The sequence below is a fragment of the Triturus cristatus genome, chromosome 1_1 (assembly GCF_964204655.1).
Source record: "Triturus cristatus chromosome 1_1, aTriCri1.1, whole genome shotgun sequence".
Classification (NCBI taxonomy): domain Eukaryota; kingdom Metazoa; phylum Chordata; class Amphibia; order Caudata; family Salamandridae; genus Triturus; species Triturus cristatus.
This window is the reverse complement of record NC_140579.1, coordinates 418274536-418291466: the sequence shown is the minus strand read 5'-3', so window position 1 is coordinate 418291466 and position 16931 is coordinate 418274536. Positions and strand designations below refer to the sequence as shown.

General features: G+C 53.1%; 1 long non-coding RNA gene and 1 pseudogene across 3 annotated transcripts in view; one reads left to right on the top strand and one right to left on the bottom strand.

Annotated features, from left to right (window-relative positions):
• Positions 1 to 16931, top strand: part of LOC146870347 (uncharacterized) — a 394511-nt gene that overhangs the window by 48607 nt on the left and 328973 nt on the right. The window lies entirely within an intron of this gene.
• Positions 404 to 547, bottom strand: LOC146870348 (5.8S ribosomal RNA; annotated as a pseudogene).

Sequence of the window (16931 nt, the reverse complement as noted above, 5' to 3'; positions counted from 1 at the left end):
GGAAGGTCAGGCCCCTGCCGAAGCAGGGGCCTGGCATCCCAGCAGCGCACGTGCCCTTATTCCCCGGATCGGATCTGGAGGGGTTTTACCCTCACCGGGAAGCCGGCCGTGGAGCTGGGGGCCAAGGCTCGTGCGTGCGGGCAGCCAGTGGGACACCATAGATAGCCATGCGCGGCACACAGCCAGGCGCCCTGGGTCGGGCCCGGGGCGGACCGGTCGCCAGGCCCCCTTCTCGGGGGTCCAGGTGCACCAGCGGCATACCTCTGCCGCAGGACCCAGCAAGGGATCCTGCCACGGGCGATTGGGGGGTCTGATCTTGTGGGGGGACGAAGGGGAAGCGGAGATCACCCTGCGACAGCCCCAGCCGCGTCCCAGGGAAGCTCCGGGCAGATTGACGATCTAGCGACCCTCAGACAGTCTGAGCCCCGGGAGGAACCCGGGGCCGCAAGGTGTATCAGAAGTGTCGATGATCAATGTGTCCTGCAATTCACACTACTAGCTGTTTTCTTCATCGACGCGCGAGCCGAGTGATCCACCGCCAAGAGTCACAGGCAACTTTTCGAAAACGTTCGCCCACCTGCGTACGCAGGAGAGGTGGGAGGAAGGTAATGCCGTCCGTCCACCGCACGCACAGCAAGACGGCCCGGGCGCCCTGTTCAAGGCTTCCCCTCTGGGAGTCAGACAGCACCGTTGTGAAAAAAAAAACATTGCTAGGCGCTCGGCCCAGGAGCTCGCCCCCACATGGGGGTGAAGAGGGGGCTCCTGGAGTGACGGGAGCAGGCAGCCCCGCAGCCGCCGGTCCCTCCCGGGGTAACCCAGGAGGGACCACGTGAGTCTTCAAACCCCTCAGACCGCCCACACGGGACCGGGTCGGACCAGGTACCTGGCAACGATGGAGGGTCGCTCCACCTGCACATCAGCCGTCCGTCACTGGGCGGCACTGAGTCATGCCAGCAGGCTGGCGTTCAGCCCACCACCTCCATCGCCTGGGTGGAAGGCTCCGGAAGGGAAGATGCTGCCAGAACCGCAATACTTTCCAAGGCTCAGGACCCTCTCTCGGGGCGAACCCATTCCAGGGCGTCCTGCCCATCACAAAGAAAAGAGAACTCTCCCCAGGGCTCCCGCCGGCTTCTCCGGGATCGTTTGCGTTACCGCACTGGACGCCGCAAGGGGGCCCATCTCCGCCACTCCGGGTTCAGGGATCTGAACCCGACTCCCTTTCGATCGGCCGAGGGCAATGGAGGCCATCGCCCTTCCCTTCCGAACGGCGCTCGCCCATCTCTTAGGACCGACTGACCCATGTTCAATTGCTGTTCACATGGAACCCTTCTCCACTTCGGCCTTCAATGTTCTCATTTGAATATTTGCTACTACCACCAAGATCGGCAGAGAGGGGTGACGGCGTGGAGTGTGGGGCCTTTGGACCTGCTGGGCAGCAGCGTCCAAGGGCCTGGCACCACCCGACACCACCTGCTTGTGTCAGACACCTGGGGGGCACGAGCTGACGGGGCCGCTCGGCCTTCACTCTGATGGGTAGGGTCTCCCGCCAGGCGGCAGGCCCTCGAGTCGGACGGTCCATGCGGGGTGGAAGCGCTTAGCTCGAAACAACAGCCGAGGCTGGCCAAGCAGTCCATCCCTAAACGAACCGAGAGTGCCCAATCGAGTACGGCTGGGGCATCCCCTGGCAGGCCACCCTGCACAGGGGGTATGCTGGCTTAGCGTGTCTGCCTGTTCAGGGGCAAGCAGACTCGGAGAAAAAGGACCATCGGGAAGGGGCTGAGAGGCAGGAGCATAACCGGGCCCCTGGGGCCCCGCATCGGGCGGGTCCAGGTGCTGCCTTCCCCTATCTCGGGATCCACGGACTTCACGGAGGTCTGACCCAGCAAACTCAGAGAGAAAGGACCATCGGGAAGGGGCTGAGAGGCAGGTGCGTACCCGGGCCCCTGGGGGCCCCGGCGGGTGGGCCCAGGTTCTGCCTTCCACTGTTTCAGAATCGCCGACCTCACGGAGGTCTGACTGACCCACCGGACCCCGTCCAGGGCACCCTGCCACGCGGCAGGACCCAGGACGGAGCCCGGGGTGGGGAGGACGCCCTCCCCGGGACCCTCAGGGGCCTGGCCTGAGCTCCTAAACCCAGCCAAGCAATGGGAGGCTCCCCGGCCACAACGGAACCCCGTGCCGGGCCTTTGGCAGTGCCGCAGGCCGGGGGATGGGGTCCAGGGCCAGAGCCCCCGACCCGGGGCCTGGCGGGGCCCCTGAACCCAGCTGGGCCTCCCAGGTTCGGAGGCGCAGGGGAAGCCTCCCCGGGCCTGCCGGACCCTGTCCTGGGCACCCTGCCACGCGGCAGGACACAGGACGGAGCCCGCGGTGAACTCGTTCGGGCACCCTGCCACGCGGCAGGACCGAGGACGGAGCCTGGGGTGAGGAGACTGCCCTCCCAGGGGCCCCTGGACCCAGCCCAGCAGGGGGTGGCCTGCCGGGTCTCATCCGGGGCAGCCTGACATGTGGCAGGCCCCGGAACAGACCCAGGGCTGGGGCGGCATCCTGGCCTGTCCAGCTGCCGGCTGAGGACCGCTAGGCCGAGAGGGGTCCCAGAGTACCCTGTCCCTAGTAATCCGGAGGAAGGCTACCCCCCTTTCTGGTAATCCGCACGCTCCGATTGACAGAGGGGACCCTAGGGGCAAACGCGCCCGGCCTCCTGGAGCACTGGCTGGGATCCGGGAGGCAAATGGACCCTCATCGGGACTTCCAGGCCGACCCGGCCATCTGGTCTCCCCATTGGAAAGCATTGCGCGTGACCAGATGGCCGATGGGAAAGGTGCGACCAGATGGCCGGGACCGAAATGACGCCAATCTGCCCCCCTGAGCTTTCGCAGTAGGGCTCCCGCCTGCCCTTGCTGGGCTCGGGGGCTCCGCTTTCCAGGGGCTCAGGGACCCCGGCTGGGACTCAAGCCCGGGGAAGGACCACCGGAGCTCTCAGGGACCAGACACCCGGGGGATGTCTGCCTGGGAACCATGAAGCCCTTCCCAGGAACTTTGCCAAGCCGTTGGGCCAGAGGAGGGAGCCCCGAACGCCTAGGGAGGTGTTGACCGGGCATAGCCCATCTGGTCCCCCCCTGAGAACGGCCATCCCCAGGAGGGGTGTCCTGGCATACCCTGCCCCTAGTAATCCAGAGGAAGGCTACCCCAATTTCTTCTAACCTGCGCGCACCACGAGGCTCAGGGGACCCTAGGCGCGAATGTGCCCGGCCTCCTGGAGCCCTGGTTGGTATCCGGGAGGCAAATGAGCCCTCATTGGGACTTCCAGGCTGGCCCGGCCATCTGGTCACCCCATTGGAAAGCTTTGCACGTGACCAGATGGCCGAGGGGAGAGGTGCGACCAGATGGCCGGGACTGAAAGGACTCCCATCTGTCCAACCCAGAGCCTTCGTGCTAGGGTTCCCGCCTCCCCACGCAGGGCTCTGGGACTGCAGGGCACGGGGCCTGCAGGGCTCGGGGGGCTGCAGGGCTAGGGAGCTGTAGGGCTCCGGGGCTGCAGGGCTCTGGGGCTCCAGGGCTCCTGGGCTCCGGGGCTGCAGGGCTCAGGGTATGCAGGGCTCTGGGGCTGCAGGGCTCCGGGGCTGCAGGGCTCCATGGCTCCGGGGCTGCAGGGCTCCAGGGCTGCAGGGCTTCGGGCTGCAGGGCTCGGGGGGCTCGTAACCCCTCGCTGGGCCTCAGGCATGGGAGGCCTGCAGGAGCTCCCGGGGCCCGGACGCCCGGGGGACCCATGGAGCCAGTCCCGGGCACTTTGCCTTGCCGCGGGCTGGAGGAGGGAGCACCGGACGCCCCGGGGAAGTGTCGTCCGGGCTTAGCCCAGCCTGAGAACCGCCATCCCCAGGAGGGGTGTCCCGGCATACCCTGCCCCTAGTAATCCGTAGGAAGGCTATCCCCCTTTCTGGTAAACCGTGCGCACCGAGTGACTGAGGGGACCCTAGGCCCAGACGCACCCGACCTTCTTGAGCCCTGGCTGGGATCCGGGAGGCAAATGAGCCCTCATCGGGACTTCCAGGCCAGCCCGTCATCTGCCCTCCCTGAACCTTCGCGGTAGGGCTCCCTCCTGCCCTTGCAGGGCTCGGGGGCTGCAGGGCACGGGGGTTGCAGGGCTCAGGAGCTGCAGGGCTCAGGGGCTGCAGGGCTCAGGGGCTGCAGGGCTCCGGGGCTGGAGGGCTCAGGGGCTGCAGGGCTCCGGGGCTGCAGGGCTCTGGGGCTGCAGGGCTCCGGGGCTCCAGGGCTCCAGGGCTGCAGGGCTGCAGGGCTCCAGGGCTGCAGGGCTTCGGGGCTGCAGGGCTCGGGGGGACAATAATGATCAAGCAGGAATTTATACATAATTATTTAGACTGAGCATTTTTTTCTTTTTTTAGGATTTTGAAGAATACTCCTGAGAAATTCAAGGAGAATGTTTGGAATATCCTCATTTTAAGTAGGTTATATAATTTACTTCACTGGTGTGCTTGATTACTTTGGTACACACTATACAAACAGCAGTAGCACGAGTTCTTATAGGTCCTGACGAAAGCCTGATTATCATCTAATCTTGAGGCTGAAACATGTAGACCCTCCTTTGTTGAACTTGAGCAGTTATTCTTTCAAAACTGCTTCTACACTGGTTTTAACATTGTCACTCGGACAGATACTAATAAAACAATTTTTCTGTCCTAGTAGATGATTTCATCATTTCACTTTTCACTTTTTATTTTTGCACTGTTTTCCAGCACCACTATTTACATAGAAGATAGCCATATCAAAACATGAGGTCAGACACCATATCTTAGATAGATGGGTCTTGTTAGCCTATTTAGTCTGTAGCCCTGATTTATTGAAGGGTTCAGCAAGGGCTATTTAATCCCAGATGATGTGGGCTACTAATATGGTGGCCAATGGGATCAATTATTAATGAAAAAGTGCTCAACTTGCTTCTTCTTGTGTTGTTCCCATTTTGTTGATCGTAGGTTTCCTTGTTGTTGTTACAATATGCACAGAGGAGCCTACTGTTCCCCCAGTGCAGGACTTCAAAGCACTCCAAGATTGCACCCACCCAGCTCCAATACACTAAACCCTGTCTGGAAGGTGGTGACACCTCCCTGTGATAGGATGCATATTGTTGGGCCTCCTCCACTGCGAGTTTCGGTCAGCAGCAGGAGGGCAGCCCAGCATCTGTGCTGGTGGCATCCATTTTGTGATGCCAGGGCTCTTTCAGATTTCTACCATGTTTCCACAGTGGGTACATGTCGTCCCCTCTAGAAGGGTGGGATCATACTCCCACACCAGTTACTGGTGTGGGGGTATGATTCCAAGTTGCTTGACACCAAACACGACATTTTTTGATGCAGTCATTCCAAAGTTAGCATTAACCGGGAGGTTATAATGCACTTAAGAGTATATGGTTTAAACCACATCCACAAACAGCCACAGGGAATAGACCCTGCGAATTTCAGAGGGGCCCTGCTCAGGCAGAGGCACCCCCTCACATTGTAAACCAAGCACCCTGCCCTCAGGATTGATAGGGCCTTCCATAGGGGTGACTGATAAGTTTATATGTGGGTGTATGGTGAGATATAGGAACCTATACCTCTGTGAGGAGTGCTAACACTACCTCACCCAGGCTGCAGTAGCAGGCCTGGGGTGTCAGATTTAGTCTGCTTCCCAGGGGTGGCATAATACATTCTTCAGCCCCTGGTAGGCCTGTAAAGTACCTATGCCATTGGTACCTAAGGTACCATATACTAGGGGCTCATAAAGCACCACCGTAACCAATCACTAGTGCATCTAATATGCACTCCAAGTCGTTTAGAGAGAACAAAGAAACTGGGGCCCTGATTAGCAGGGACCTAGCCAGACTATATCCAGAAACCAGAGTATACATCAGAAAAAAAGTGGGGGCAACATAAGTGCAGATCCTACTCTCCTACACAACCCCCCCAAACGCAGAGACATTGAACTAACCTTGACCAGTTGAGTCTTCATTTTCTAAGTGAAAATACCTTGAGAGTCCGTCTGCATTGCCATGGTGGGTCCCAGGTCTATGTTCCACTGAATAGTCCATCCCCTGTAGGGAAATGAACCACCTGAGCAGTTTAGGATTTTCACCTTTTATCTGCTTGAGCCATGGGAGGGGCTTGCGGTCAGTCTGAACTATGAAGTGAGTGCCAAACAAGTATGGCCTCAGCTTCTTCAGGGCCCACACCACAGCAAAGGCCTCCCTCTCTATAGCTGACCAACGTTTATCTCTAGGGGTCAGCCTTCTGCTTATGAAAGCTAATGGCTGGCCTTGACCTTCATCATTAAGTTGAGACAGTACAGCTCCCACACCCAGCTCTGAAGCATCCGTTTGAACAATGAACTTCTTTTGGTAGTCTGGACTCTGCAAGATGGGGGCAGTGCACATTGCCTGCTTCAGGTCATCAAATGCCTTTTGACAGCTAGCTGTCCACTGAACCATTTTTGGCATTTTCTTTGAGGTAAGATCATTTAAGGGGGTCACTATATATCCATATCCCTTAACAAACCTCCTATGGTACCCAGTCAGGCCTAAAAAGGCTCTCACCTTTGTCTGGGTGGTTGGAGCTACCCATTCCATTATGGTCTGGATTTTGCTCTGCAATGGTTGAACCTGGCCTCCACCTACAAGGTGGCCCAGGTACACAACCTGACTCTGCCCTATCTGGCACTTAGTAGCCTTGACAGTGAGGCCTGCTTTTTGCAGGACCTCCAAAACATTTCTGAGGTGTACCAGGTGATCCTGCCAGGTGGAACTAAAGACAGCAATATCATCAAGATAGGCTGAGCAATAGGTTTCCATACCAGTCAGAACTTTATTCACCAACCTCTGAAAAGTGGCAGGTGCTTTTTTCAAACCAAAGGGCTTTATCACAAAGTGATAGTGCCCACCAGGGGTTGAAAATGCTGTTTTGTTCTTGGCATCATCAGCTAACCTGATTTGCCAGTAGCCAGCTGTTAGGTCAAATGTACTCAGATATTTGGCTGAGGCCAAAGTATCAATGAGCTCATCTGCCCTTCGAATTGGGTAGGCGTCAGTCCTGGTGACTGCATTGAGGCCTCTGTAGTCTACACAAAACCTCATCTCTTTCTTACCACCCTGGGTGTGAGGTTTTGGCACTAGGACTACTGGACTAGCCCAAGGGCTATCTGAAGGCTCAATCACTCCTAATTCCAAAATTTTCTGGACTTCAGTCCTGATACAGTCCCTGACATGGTCAGGTTGCCTGTAGATTTTACTCTTGACACGCAGTGTCCATCTCATGGGTGCACCAGGAAGTCTGACTTGGGGTCAGGCTAAACATATGTCTGAACTGTTGCAGAACTTGTCTGCATTCAGTTTGCTGATCCTCAGTGAGGCTGCTTGCCAAAGCAACACCAACAACTGACCCATCATCAGGGTTCTGTGAGAGCAGGTCAGGGAGAGGGTCACTCTCCTCCTCCTGGTCCTCATCAGTTGCCATGAGCAAGCCCATGTCAGCCCTGTCCACATATGGCTTTAATCTGTTGACATGGAGCACCCTAAGGGGGCTCCTGGAAGTTCCAAGATCCGCCAAGTAGGTGACATTTTTCTCAACAATTGTAATGGGGCCACTCCATTTGTCCTGGAGAGCTGCAGGGGCCACAGGCTCCAACACGCACACTTCTGGCCTGGCTGGTTAACAGTCAGGACAGCCTTTTGGTCATGCCAAGCTTTTTGCAATTCTTGGCTAGCCTCAGTGTTTTTGGTTGCCTTCTTCATGTACTCTGCCATCCGGGAGCGGAGACCAAGTACATAGTCTATCACATCCTGTTTGGGAGGTTTGAGAGGTAACTCCCGGCCCTCCTTCACCAAACATAATGGACCTCTGACAGGGTGCCCAAACAGAAGTTCAAAGGGGCTGTAGCCAACCCCCTTCTGTGGGACCTCCCTGTATGCAAACAGAAGGCAGGGAAGTAAAAGGTCTCATTTTCGCCTAAGCTTTTCTGGGAGGCCTTAATCATTCCCTTTAGGGTTTTGCTGAATCTCTCATCTAACCCGTTGCATTGTGGGTGATAGGGAGTAGTGAATTTGTAATTGACACCACACTCCTTCCACATTGCTTTCAGATACCCTGACATGAAGTTTTACCTCAGTCAGATATAACCTCCTTAGGGAAACCCACTCTGGAGAAGACTCCAATGAGGGCTCTTGCCACCACAGGGGCTGGGGTGGTCCTGAGGGGAATGGATTCTGGGTACCTGGTGGCATGATCCACTACCACCAGGATAAACCTGTGCCCCGATGCTGTTGGCGGTGTCAAGGGGACCAACAATGTCAATCCCTACCCTTTCAAAGGGAACCCCCACCACAGGTAGTGGCCTTTGTTATGCCACCTAACTTGCCACTGGCTTGGCAAGTGACACAGGAGCGACAAAACTCCTTGGTGTCCTCTGACATGTGTGGCCATTGAAAATGAGGGACAAGCCTGTCCTAGGTCTTGTTTTGGCCCAAGTGTCCAGGCAATGGGATATCATGTGCTAGGGTCAAGAGGAACACCCATAACTTCTGAGGTATTACCAACCTCCTGGTGGCTCCAGGGGTAGGATCTCTAGCCTCAGAATATAGGAGTCCCTCATCCCAATAAACCTTATGGGACCCACTAGCACTCCCAGCAGTCTCAGCAGCAGTCTGCTATCTGAGGGGTTCAAAAGAGGGGCAGCACTGTTGCACCTTACTCAGATCTTCCCTGGAAGGCCCCCCTGCCCCCAAGAACTCAACCTGATCAGGCTCAAGTTCCTCTGGGGCAGTTCCTTCTTCAGGCTCTGCTTCTCCTCCCTCAGGAGGGGAATCTGAGATCTGAGACAGAGGGGAAGGCATAGCCTTCACCCTACTGCTCCTCCTCTTGGGTAGCATCTGGTCCATAGTGTCAGGATCCAGAGCTGGTTCCGTTTTATGCAACTTGGCCTGTGACCTGGTCACAGCAAATACCTCTGCAGGTATGCCCAACATCTCTGCATGAGTCCATAACTCTACTTCAGACCAGGCTGAAGTCTCCAGATCCTTGCCCAACAAACATTCGACAGGGAGGTCTGCACTGACTACTACCTTTTTGAGGCCAGTTACACCTCCCCAGGAGAAATTCACTAGTGCCACACTATGGTTGGTCCTGACATTGCTTGCATTGGTTACCTGGTACATTTCACAAAGGATGATCTGTGCAGGTTTCACTAGATCCTCTGCCACCATGGCGACACTAGCACCTGTGTCCCTGAATGCCAAAGCCTGTTTGCCATTTATTATAGGCTGCTGGTCGTATTTGCCCAGGTTACTGGAGTTCATGAGGAAGGACATATCAAGGTCTCCCTCACAAACAAGCAATGCCTGTGTTTGTACTCTGACTAGGCCAGAGTCCACATCAGAACCCAGGGTCAACCCTACTACACCCTTATTCTGATTACCACCTCCACCAGTAGCTGCACTAGGGGGAACAGTTACCTTAGGGGGAAGAGTTGTGATGGTTTGGTCTTTGGACTTGGTACAATCAGAAGTCCAGTGCCATTTCTGTTTACAGAATTTGCACCAGGACTTCATTTAGCCTTTTCCATTTGTAGACTGTGAATCCTCACCAGATGCAGATGTTTGGGGCCCTTGTGAAGACTTCTGGTCTTCTGCCTTATCCCCACCTTTCTCAGAGCCTTTAGGATCTTGCTTTTTGGTGTCACACCCTTGGTTCTGGATTTTCTGCCTCACCCTGGTTCTGACCCATTTGTCTGCCTTCTTTCCCAATTTTTGGGGAAAGGTCAGATCAGAGTCCACCAGGTACTGATGCAACAACTGGTTTTGGCAATTATTAAGAATCTGTTCTCTCATGATAATATTATACAATCCCTTAAAATCAGTAACTCTACTACCAACCAGACAACCCTCCAGAGCCTTGGTTGCACAATCAACAAAGTCAGTCCAGTCCTGAGTCTGTGCTTTCTGGGTATCTCTGAACTTCAACCTGTACTATTCAGTGTTTAAGCCAAACCCATCTAACAGTGCACTCTTCAGGACTTCATAATCATCAGCATCCTCTTCTCTAACAGTGAGGAGCTTGCCTCTACCTTTATCAGAAAAGGAGAGCCACACGATTGCTGCCCGCTGTTTATGGGGGACCTGTTGAACTTTACAGGCCCTCTCCATAGCAGTGATCCATTTGTGGAAATCATCCCCACTCTGGTAGGAAGGAACAACCTTGGACAGGTTCCTATGGTCTGGAATGTAATCTCTGCCTCTAGGGACACTGTTGCTGCCACCAGGGGGTTTTAACCCCTCTTTTCTAGAAGCTCTCTGGAGCTCAAAGGCTTCTCTGTCTAAGGCCAATTGCTTGGTTCTGAGGGCAAGCCTAGCTTCCTCATACTGGAGCATCTTGTACCTTCTGTCAGAGGAGGTCTCTCTATAAAAGTATGAGTTCCTCTGATGGACAGATTCTCTGCCAGAGTGATATGAGTGGTTATATTCCCTTGAAGGAGGCCTAGGCCTCTTTTCACTCCTGTCAGCTCTCTTAGGGAGAATTCCTCTGCCCTTTGCAGACACTTGTGGGTCTGGCCCTTCAATCACAGACTCCAGGTCATCGTGATTTTCATCATCAGACCCAAAGACTATGGCTGACCCACCCCCTGATCCAGATCCACCAGCTCCTAGAGCCAGTCTGAGATCTCCATAGCAGTGATCCATTTGTGGAAATCATCCCCACTCTGGTAGGAAGGAACAACCTTGGACAGGTTCCTATGGTCTGGAATGTAATCTCTGCCTCTAGGGACACTGTTGCTGCCACCAGGGGGTTTTAACCCCTCTTTTCTAGAAGCTCTCTGGAGCTCAAAGGCTTCTCTATCTAAGGCCAATTGCTTGGTTCTGAGGGCAAGCCTAGCTTCCTCATACTGGAGCATCTTGTACCTTCTGTCAGAGGAGGTCTCTCTATAAAAGTATGAGTTCCTCTGATGGACAGATTCTCTGCCAGAGTGATATGAGTGGTTATATTCCCTTGAAGGGGGCCTAGGCCTCTTTTCACTCCTGTCAGCTCTCTTAGGGAGAATTCCTCTGTCCTTTGCAGACCCTTGTGGGTCTGGCCCTTCAATCACAGACTCCAGGTCATCGTGATTTTCATCATCAGACCCAAAGACTATGGCTGACCCACCCCCTGATCCAGATCCACCAGCTCCTAGAGCCAGTCTGAGATCATCTGCTGTTAGCAAATTTATCAGGTGTTGTGTGGAGGGACTCTGTCCTAACCCCAGGTGTCTTGCAACACACATGGCCTTCAAGTCAAAGAAGGTCATGTCCTTACACTGAGGTTGGGTGGAACAACTGGGTCCATACCTTGAGGACATTCTTGTGTTGTGCAGTGTTGTACTACCTACACTAGTTTGTGGCCTACTGATCCTAGCTTGAGCTGTAGTAAGGGTGTGCTATCCCTTCGCAAACAGCTCTAAGTTCAGTAGAACTTATTGATACTAAGCTTGACTTTATATGTACCTTGAGTACCTTAAGTGGTTTTCAGTTAGTAATTCAAATAGATATTTTCTGGTAAAACAATGGCAAGCTGGAATCCCACATGCTGCCCACCAATGTGAGAAGTTGGCCTGGCATATGCTGGTCACTAGTTATAGTGGCCACCTTGCACCAGTCCAATTCGACTCTTATGGTAGATAGGTTTAAGACAACCTTTTAAAGAAAACTATCCTAGTGGTAGCTGTGGAGAGCAGCCTTCAGGCTAAGTCTCAGAGGAAAGTAAAGCAGCTTTTTTTACCTTATAATCTCTTGAATTACCAAATGAAAGGACACCACACAGGTATATATATCAAATATATATGTATTTATCTCTAGACACACTCTACTAATCTCTTTATGAGATTAGAAGCCAGTAACACATTCAAATATCAACGTTTCACAATAAGTTAAGCACAAATATGGCTGGGGCCCTAGGGGCGTACCAGACCATATACTAAAAAAGAGGTTTAGGAAAGTTGACTTGCAGAATGACAAGGCCTAGGGCCTGTAGAATCGCTGGGGCTTCACGACTGCAGTGATAGCAGGTAAGTGATAGACCCACGGGAGACGCATGCAGTGTAAGAACACAGCCACGGGTTCCCTATTGATTACAATGGAGTAAGTTGCGGTTTGATTTTTAAAGTTTTAGGGTACTTCGAGGAAGTCTACAAGCAAGCCACTTACAAGGTAAGTAATTTGTGGGCCAACACACACTAGGGCACCAGAGTGCACAAGTTACCTCACCCAGGGAAGCTGGGTGCATTGGTGTCTTTTGGTGTCGGGTCGCGTCGCTGTTTTCTATGGAGACCAAATAAGACTTGCTGCTATCGGCGACTGAAGAAGTGTCCGGTGGAATCCAAGGCTGGATTCAAGATGTAGACGACCGGAAAATTGAAGCAACAGTGTTCACAGTCACTTGCCAGTGACCCGGGGACAGGAAGATCGATGCCCACGGATGTCGGGTGATTTCAGGTGATCAAGGGTGTTTTGACTCTTCGCTCACGAGGTCCAGGAAGGATCAACAATGACCAGCAGCTGGATTCTGAGTGTGCCATGAAGTCTGCAGCTGACTGCAGTGTTGGCAGCCAGATTGGAGTCAGCAAGCCTTGGCAACAGCAAGTCTTGTGTGGAGTGAAGAAAGTCGATGGTGCAGAACAGCAAGGTCTGAGGGATTTACCCAGTGAGGGTGAGTGAGGGCAGGCGTGGTGCAACCAGAGGAGCCCTTTGAGTTGATAAGAAAGTCTTCGGGGGACCCACAAGCCAATGGGCAAGGGATTGCAAAGACGCCTCTTGAGGAAATGCTTCATTGGAGCCCACGGTCACTCGGGGCGGGATAGGCCGCTGATTTTTGCTGCAAAACCTGCTGGAGGCTTGGGCCACAAATCGTCCACAGCACAAGTTCGTAGAACGTTGTGAAGGGGTTGCACTTGACAATAGTGCACAGTTCCTAGGTATTGCGGTTCCTCGTCACTCGTGGGGTCCACGTGCCTCAGCTTTGCTGGGAACTAACAATGGCCGTCGATAAGTCAGGAAATCCACTTCTGCGGATGCAGGGACTTCAGACTCTGGCAGGAGTGGGAAAGTTTGCGACCGTTGATTAGAGTTTCAGGTGCCTGCCAAGCAGGGGAGTCACTCCTTGACTCCAAGGGAGATTCTTCCGTCTTCCAAAGGAAGTGGAACGTCGAAGGGCCAGGATTCTTCTTGTAAAGCGTCGTCCGGGGTTATCTAACTTGCAATGGCAAGGTGTACCTATCTTATTGTAAAAGAAAGGGAGGGACTAGCTCTATGACCACTTCTCTAGGAGGGTCAGGGGGGTGGGTGGTTACACCCACTTCCCTTTGTCCAGTTTCATGCCAGAACAGGGGCTGGTAGCCCCTGAACCGGTTTGAGCTGGCATATGCACAGAGGAGCCTACTGCTTCCCCAGTGCAGGACTTCAAAGCACTCTAAGAGTGCACCCACCCAGTTCCAATACACTAAATCCTGTCTGGAAGGTGGTGACACCTCCTTGTGACAGGACGCCTATTGTTGGGCCTCCTCCACTGCGAGTTTCAGTCAACAGCAGGAGGGCAGCCCAGTGTCTGTGCTGGTGGCATCCATTTTGTGATGCCAGGGCTCTTTCAGATTTCTACCGTGTTTCCACAGTGGGTACATGTCGTTCCCTCTAGAAGGGTGGGATCATACTCCCATACCAGTTACTGGTGTGGGGGTATGATTCCAAGTTGTTTGAAACCAAACAAGACATGTTTTGATGCTGTCATTCCAAAGTTAGCATTAACCGGGAGGTTATAATGCATTTAAGAGTATATGGTTTAATCGCATCCACAAACAGCCACAGGGAATAGACCCTGCCAGCTGCAGAGGGGCCCTGCTCGTGCAGAGGCACCCCTTCACATTGTAAACCAAGCACCCTGCCCTCAAGATTGATAGGGCCTGCCATAGGGGTGTCTGATAGGTTTATATGTGTGTGTATGGTGAGATATAGGAAACTATACCTCTGTGAGGAGTGCTAACACTACCTCACCCAGGCTGCAGTAGCAGGCCTGTAGTGTCAGATTTAGTCTGCTTCCCAGGTGTGGCATAATACATGCTTCAGCCCCTGGTAGGCCTGTAAAGTACCTATGCCCTTGGTGCCCAAGGTATCATAGACTAGGGGCTCATAAGGCACCACAGTATCCATTCACTAGTGCATCTTATATGCACACCAGTCATTTAAGGGAGTAAGTAGACAGGCTGGGGTCCTGGATAGCAGGATCCCAGCCAGACTAGTCAAAAACCATTCAAACACCAGGAAAAAAGTGGGGGCAACCATGCAGTCAGATTCCACCTTCCCAAATAACCCCCCCAAACGAAAGGAGATAAGGCTAACCTTGTCCAGATAAGCCTTTATTTCCTGAGTGGCCATATAAGGAAGAACCTGCACTAGCATGGTTGCTCCCTATCTCATGGTCCACTTGGGAAATCCTACCCCAAGGGGTTCTGGAGTTTCTCCAAAGTCTAGGGAAATTCCCTGTATTGTGTTTTGGTACAGAAGCAGGCTGGTGGGGTGTCTGAGTCTGAAAGTGAGGCCCTATTTGGGGTGGTCTCATCTTCCTCAGGACACTGGTCACCATGGAAGCCTTTCTGTCCATGACTGTGTCATATCTGGCCCTAAGAGTCAACCTCTGGCTGCCTACAGCTGGGGTTTGGGTCCCTCTGGTTGGAATAGTGGAGGGCATTGGAATGTTTGGGGCAACTATGTCCCAGGTCTCCCTGTGCCCAACAGAGTCCATCTGTGGGATTCCTGTACCTAGGGGTAAGGGGGATCCCTCAGTATGTAGAGGAATATTCACCTGGCTACAACTACTCTGCTGGGTGTCCCTAATCTGTTGATGAGGAGGTTCCTCTGTACAGGGGCCCACTAAGGGTCCACTGACCTCCCTGACCTCCGCAGCCCTGGGCTGACTGAGGCAGGGTAGAGAGGGCCAGGATACCTGCTCCAGACTGGGTACCACCTTGAAAGGAACCCCTGCCATCAGAGATGTGGCCAGGACAGGCCTGACCACTTCTGGGGCAGTTACTTCACCAGGGTCAGGATCAGTTCAATTAGAAAGCTGACCCTTACCTTTAATGTGGTGGGGGGAGGACTGTTCTTCACCCCATATGCTCTCTGTTTGTGTGGAGTAATCCAATGTTTCAGGCTTCACTCCCCTTAGTTTCTCCTGGGGTGGAGGTGAGGCCCTCAGGGTCTCATCCACTCTCTCAGGGATTCCTAACATTCTTAAATGGGCATTGTGGTCTACCTCAGCCCAGGCTGAGATTTCCAGATCATTAACCAGTAGACAATCTACAGGCAAGGTTGGGGACACTGCCACTATCTTTGGGCCAGTGACCCCTCCCCAGTTGAGATTTACCACTGCCATGGGATGGTTTGTCCTAATTCCATCAATATTGGTCACCTGGTATCTAAACTCAGGTAAAAGCTGTTCTAGGGGCACTAGTCTCCTTGTCACCTTGGTGACACTAGCCCCTGTGTCCCTGTAGGCCACAGCCTTCTGACCATTGATCATGGGCTCTTGTATGTACCTGCCCAAAATTTTGGGACTCATGGTAAAGTTGGCAAAACCCATGCCACCATCACAGACTAGAGTTGCTTGTATAGGGGACCTGGTTAGGCCAGAGTCCACCTGAGTTCCCCAAGAAAATCCAACTAAGTTTTTGGGTGCACTCCCACCACCTGGGGGATTACTACTGGTAGTAACAGGAGGTGTTGGAGCTGCAGTGAAATGAACATTTTCTTTATTGCCAGTCTTTGGACAGCTGGAGTCAGTTTTCCATTGGCCAGGTTGCTTGCACACATGGCAATATGGTTTCTTATTGGAATGGGACCCACCCCCAGAACTGGATTTGTGGGGCCCTTCAGAGGACTTTTCTGTTTTAGTATCCCCACCTTTCTCTTTGGGCTTAGTGGAATCTTTCTTCTGGTCACCACCTTGGTTCTTGGGCCTCACCCTGGTTCTGACCCATTTGTCTGCCTTCCTTCCCAATTCTTGGGGAGAGGTCAGATAAGAGTACACCAGGTACTGGTGTAAGAGCTGGCTGTGACAATTGTTAAGGATCTGCTCTCTCATAATCGAATTATACAATCCTTTAAAGTCGGTTGCTCTACTGCCAATTATCCAACCCTCCAGAGCCTTGGTAGCACAATCTACAAAGTCCACCCAGTCCTGTGTCTGTGCCTTCTGGGTATCTCTGAACTTCAACCTGTACTGTTCAGTGGTTAAGCCAAACCCATCTATTAATGCACTCTCCAGGACTTCATAATCATCAGCATCCTCTTCTCTAAAAGTGAGGAGCTTGTCTCTACCTTTATCAGAAAAGGAGAGCCACAAGATTGCTGCCCACTGTTTCTGGGGAACCTGTTGTACCTTACAGGCCCTCTCCATAACAGTTATCCACTTGTGGATATCATCCCCACTCTGGTAGGGAGGAACAACCTTGGAAAGGTTCCTATGGTCTGGAATGTAATTTCTGACTCTAGGGACACTGTTGCTGCCACCAGGGATTTCTAAATATTCTATTCTAGAAACTCTCTGGAGCTCAAAGGCTTCTTTGTCTAATGCCAACTGCTTGGCCTTAAGGGCAACTCTTGCTTCCTCATACTGTAGCAGTTTGTACATTCTTTCAGAGGAGGTCTCTCTTCTATTAAAGTATGAGTTCCTCTGCTGGACAGATTCCCTGCCAGATTGATATGAGTGCTCAGATTCCCTAGAAAGGGATCTAGGCCTCTCCTCCACTCTGTTAATTTTCTTAGGGAGAATTCCTCTGTCCTTTTCAGACCCATGTGGGTCTGGCCCTTCAATTACAGAGTACCAGGTTACAAGGTAAGCAGTTTGAGGCCCAACAACCACAGGAGCACTGGA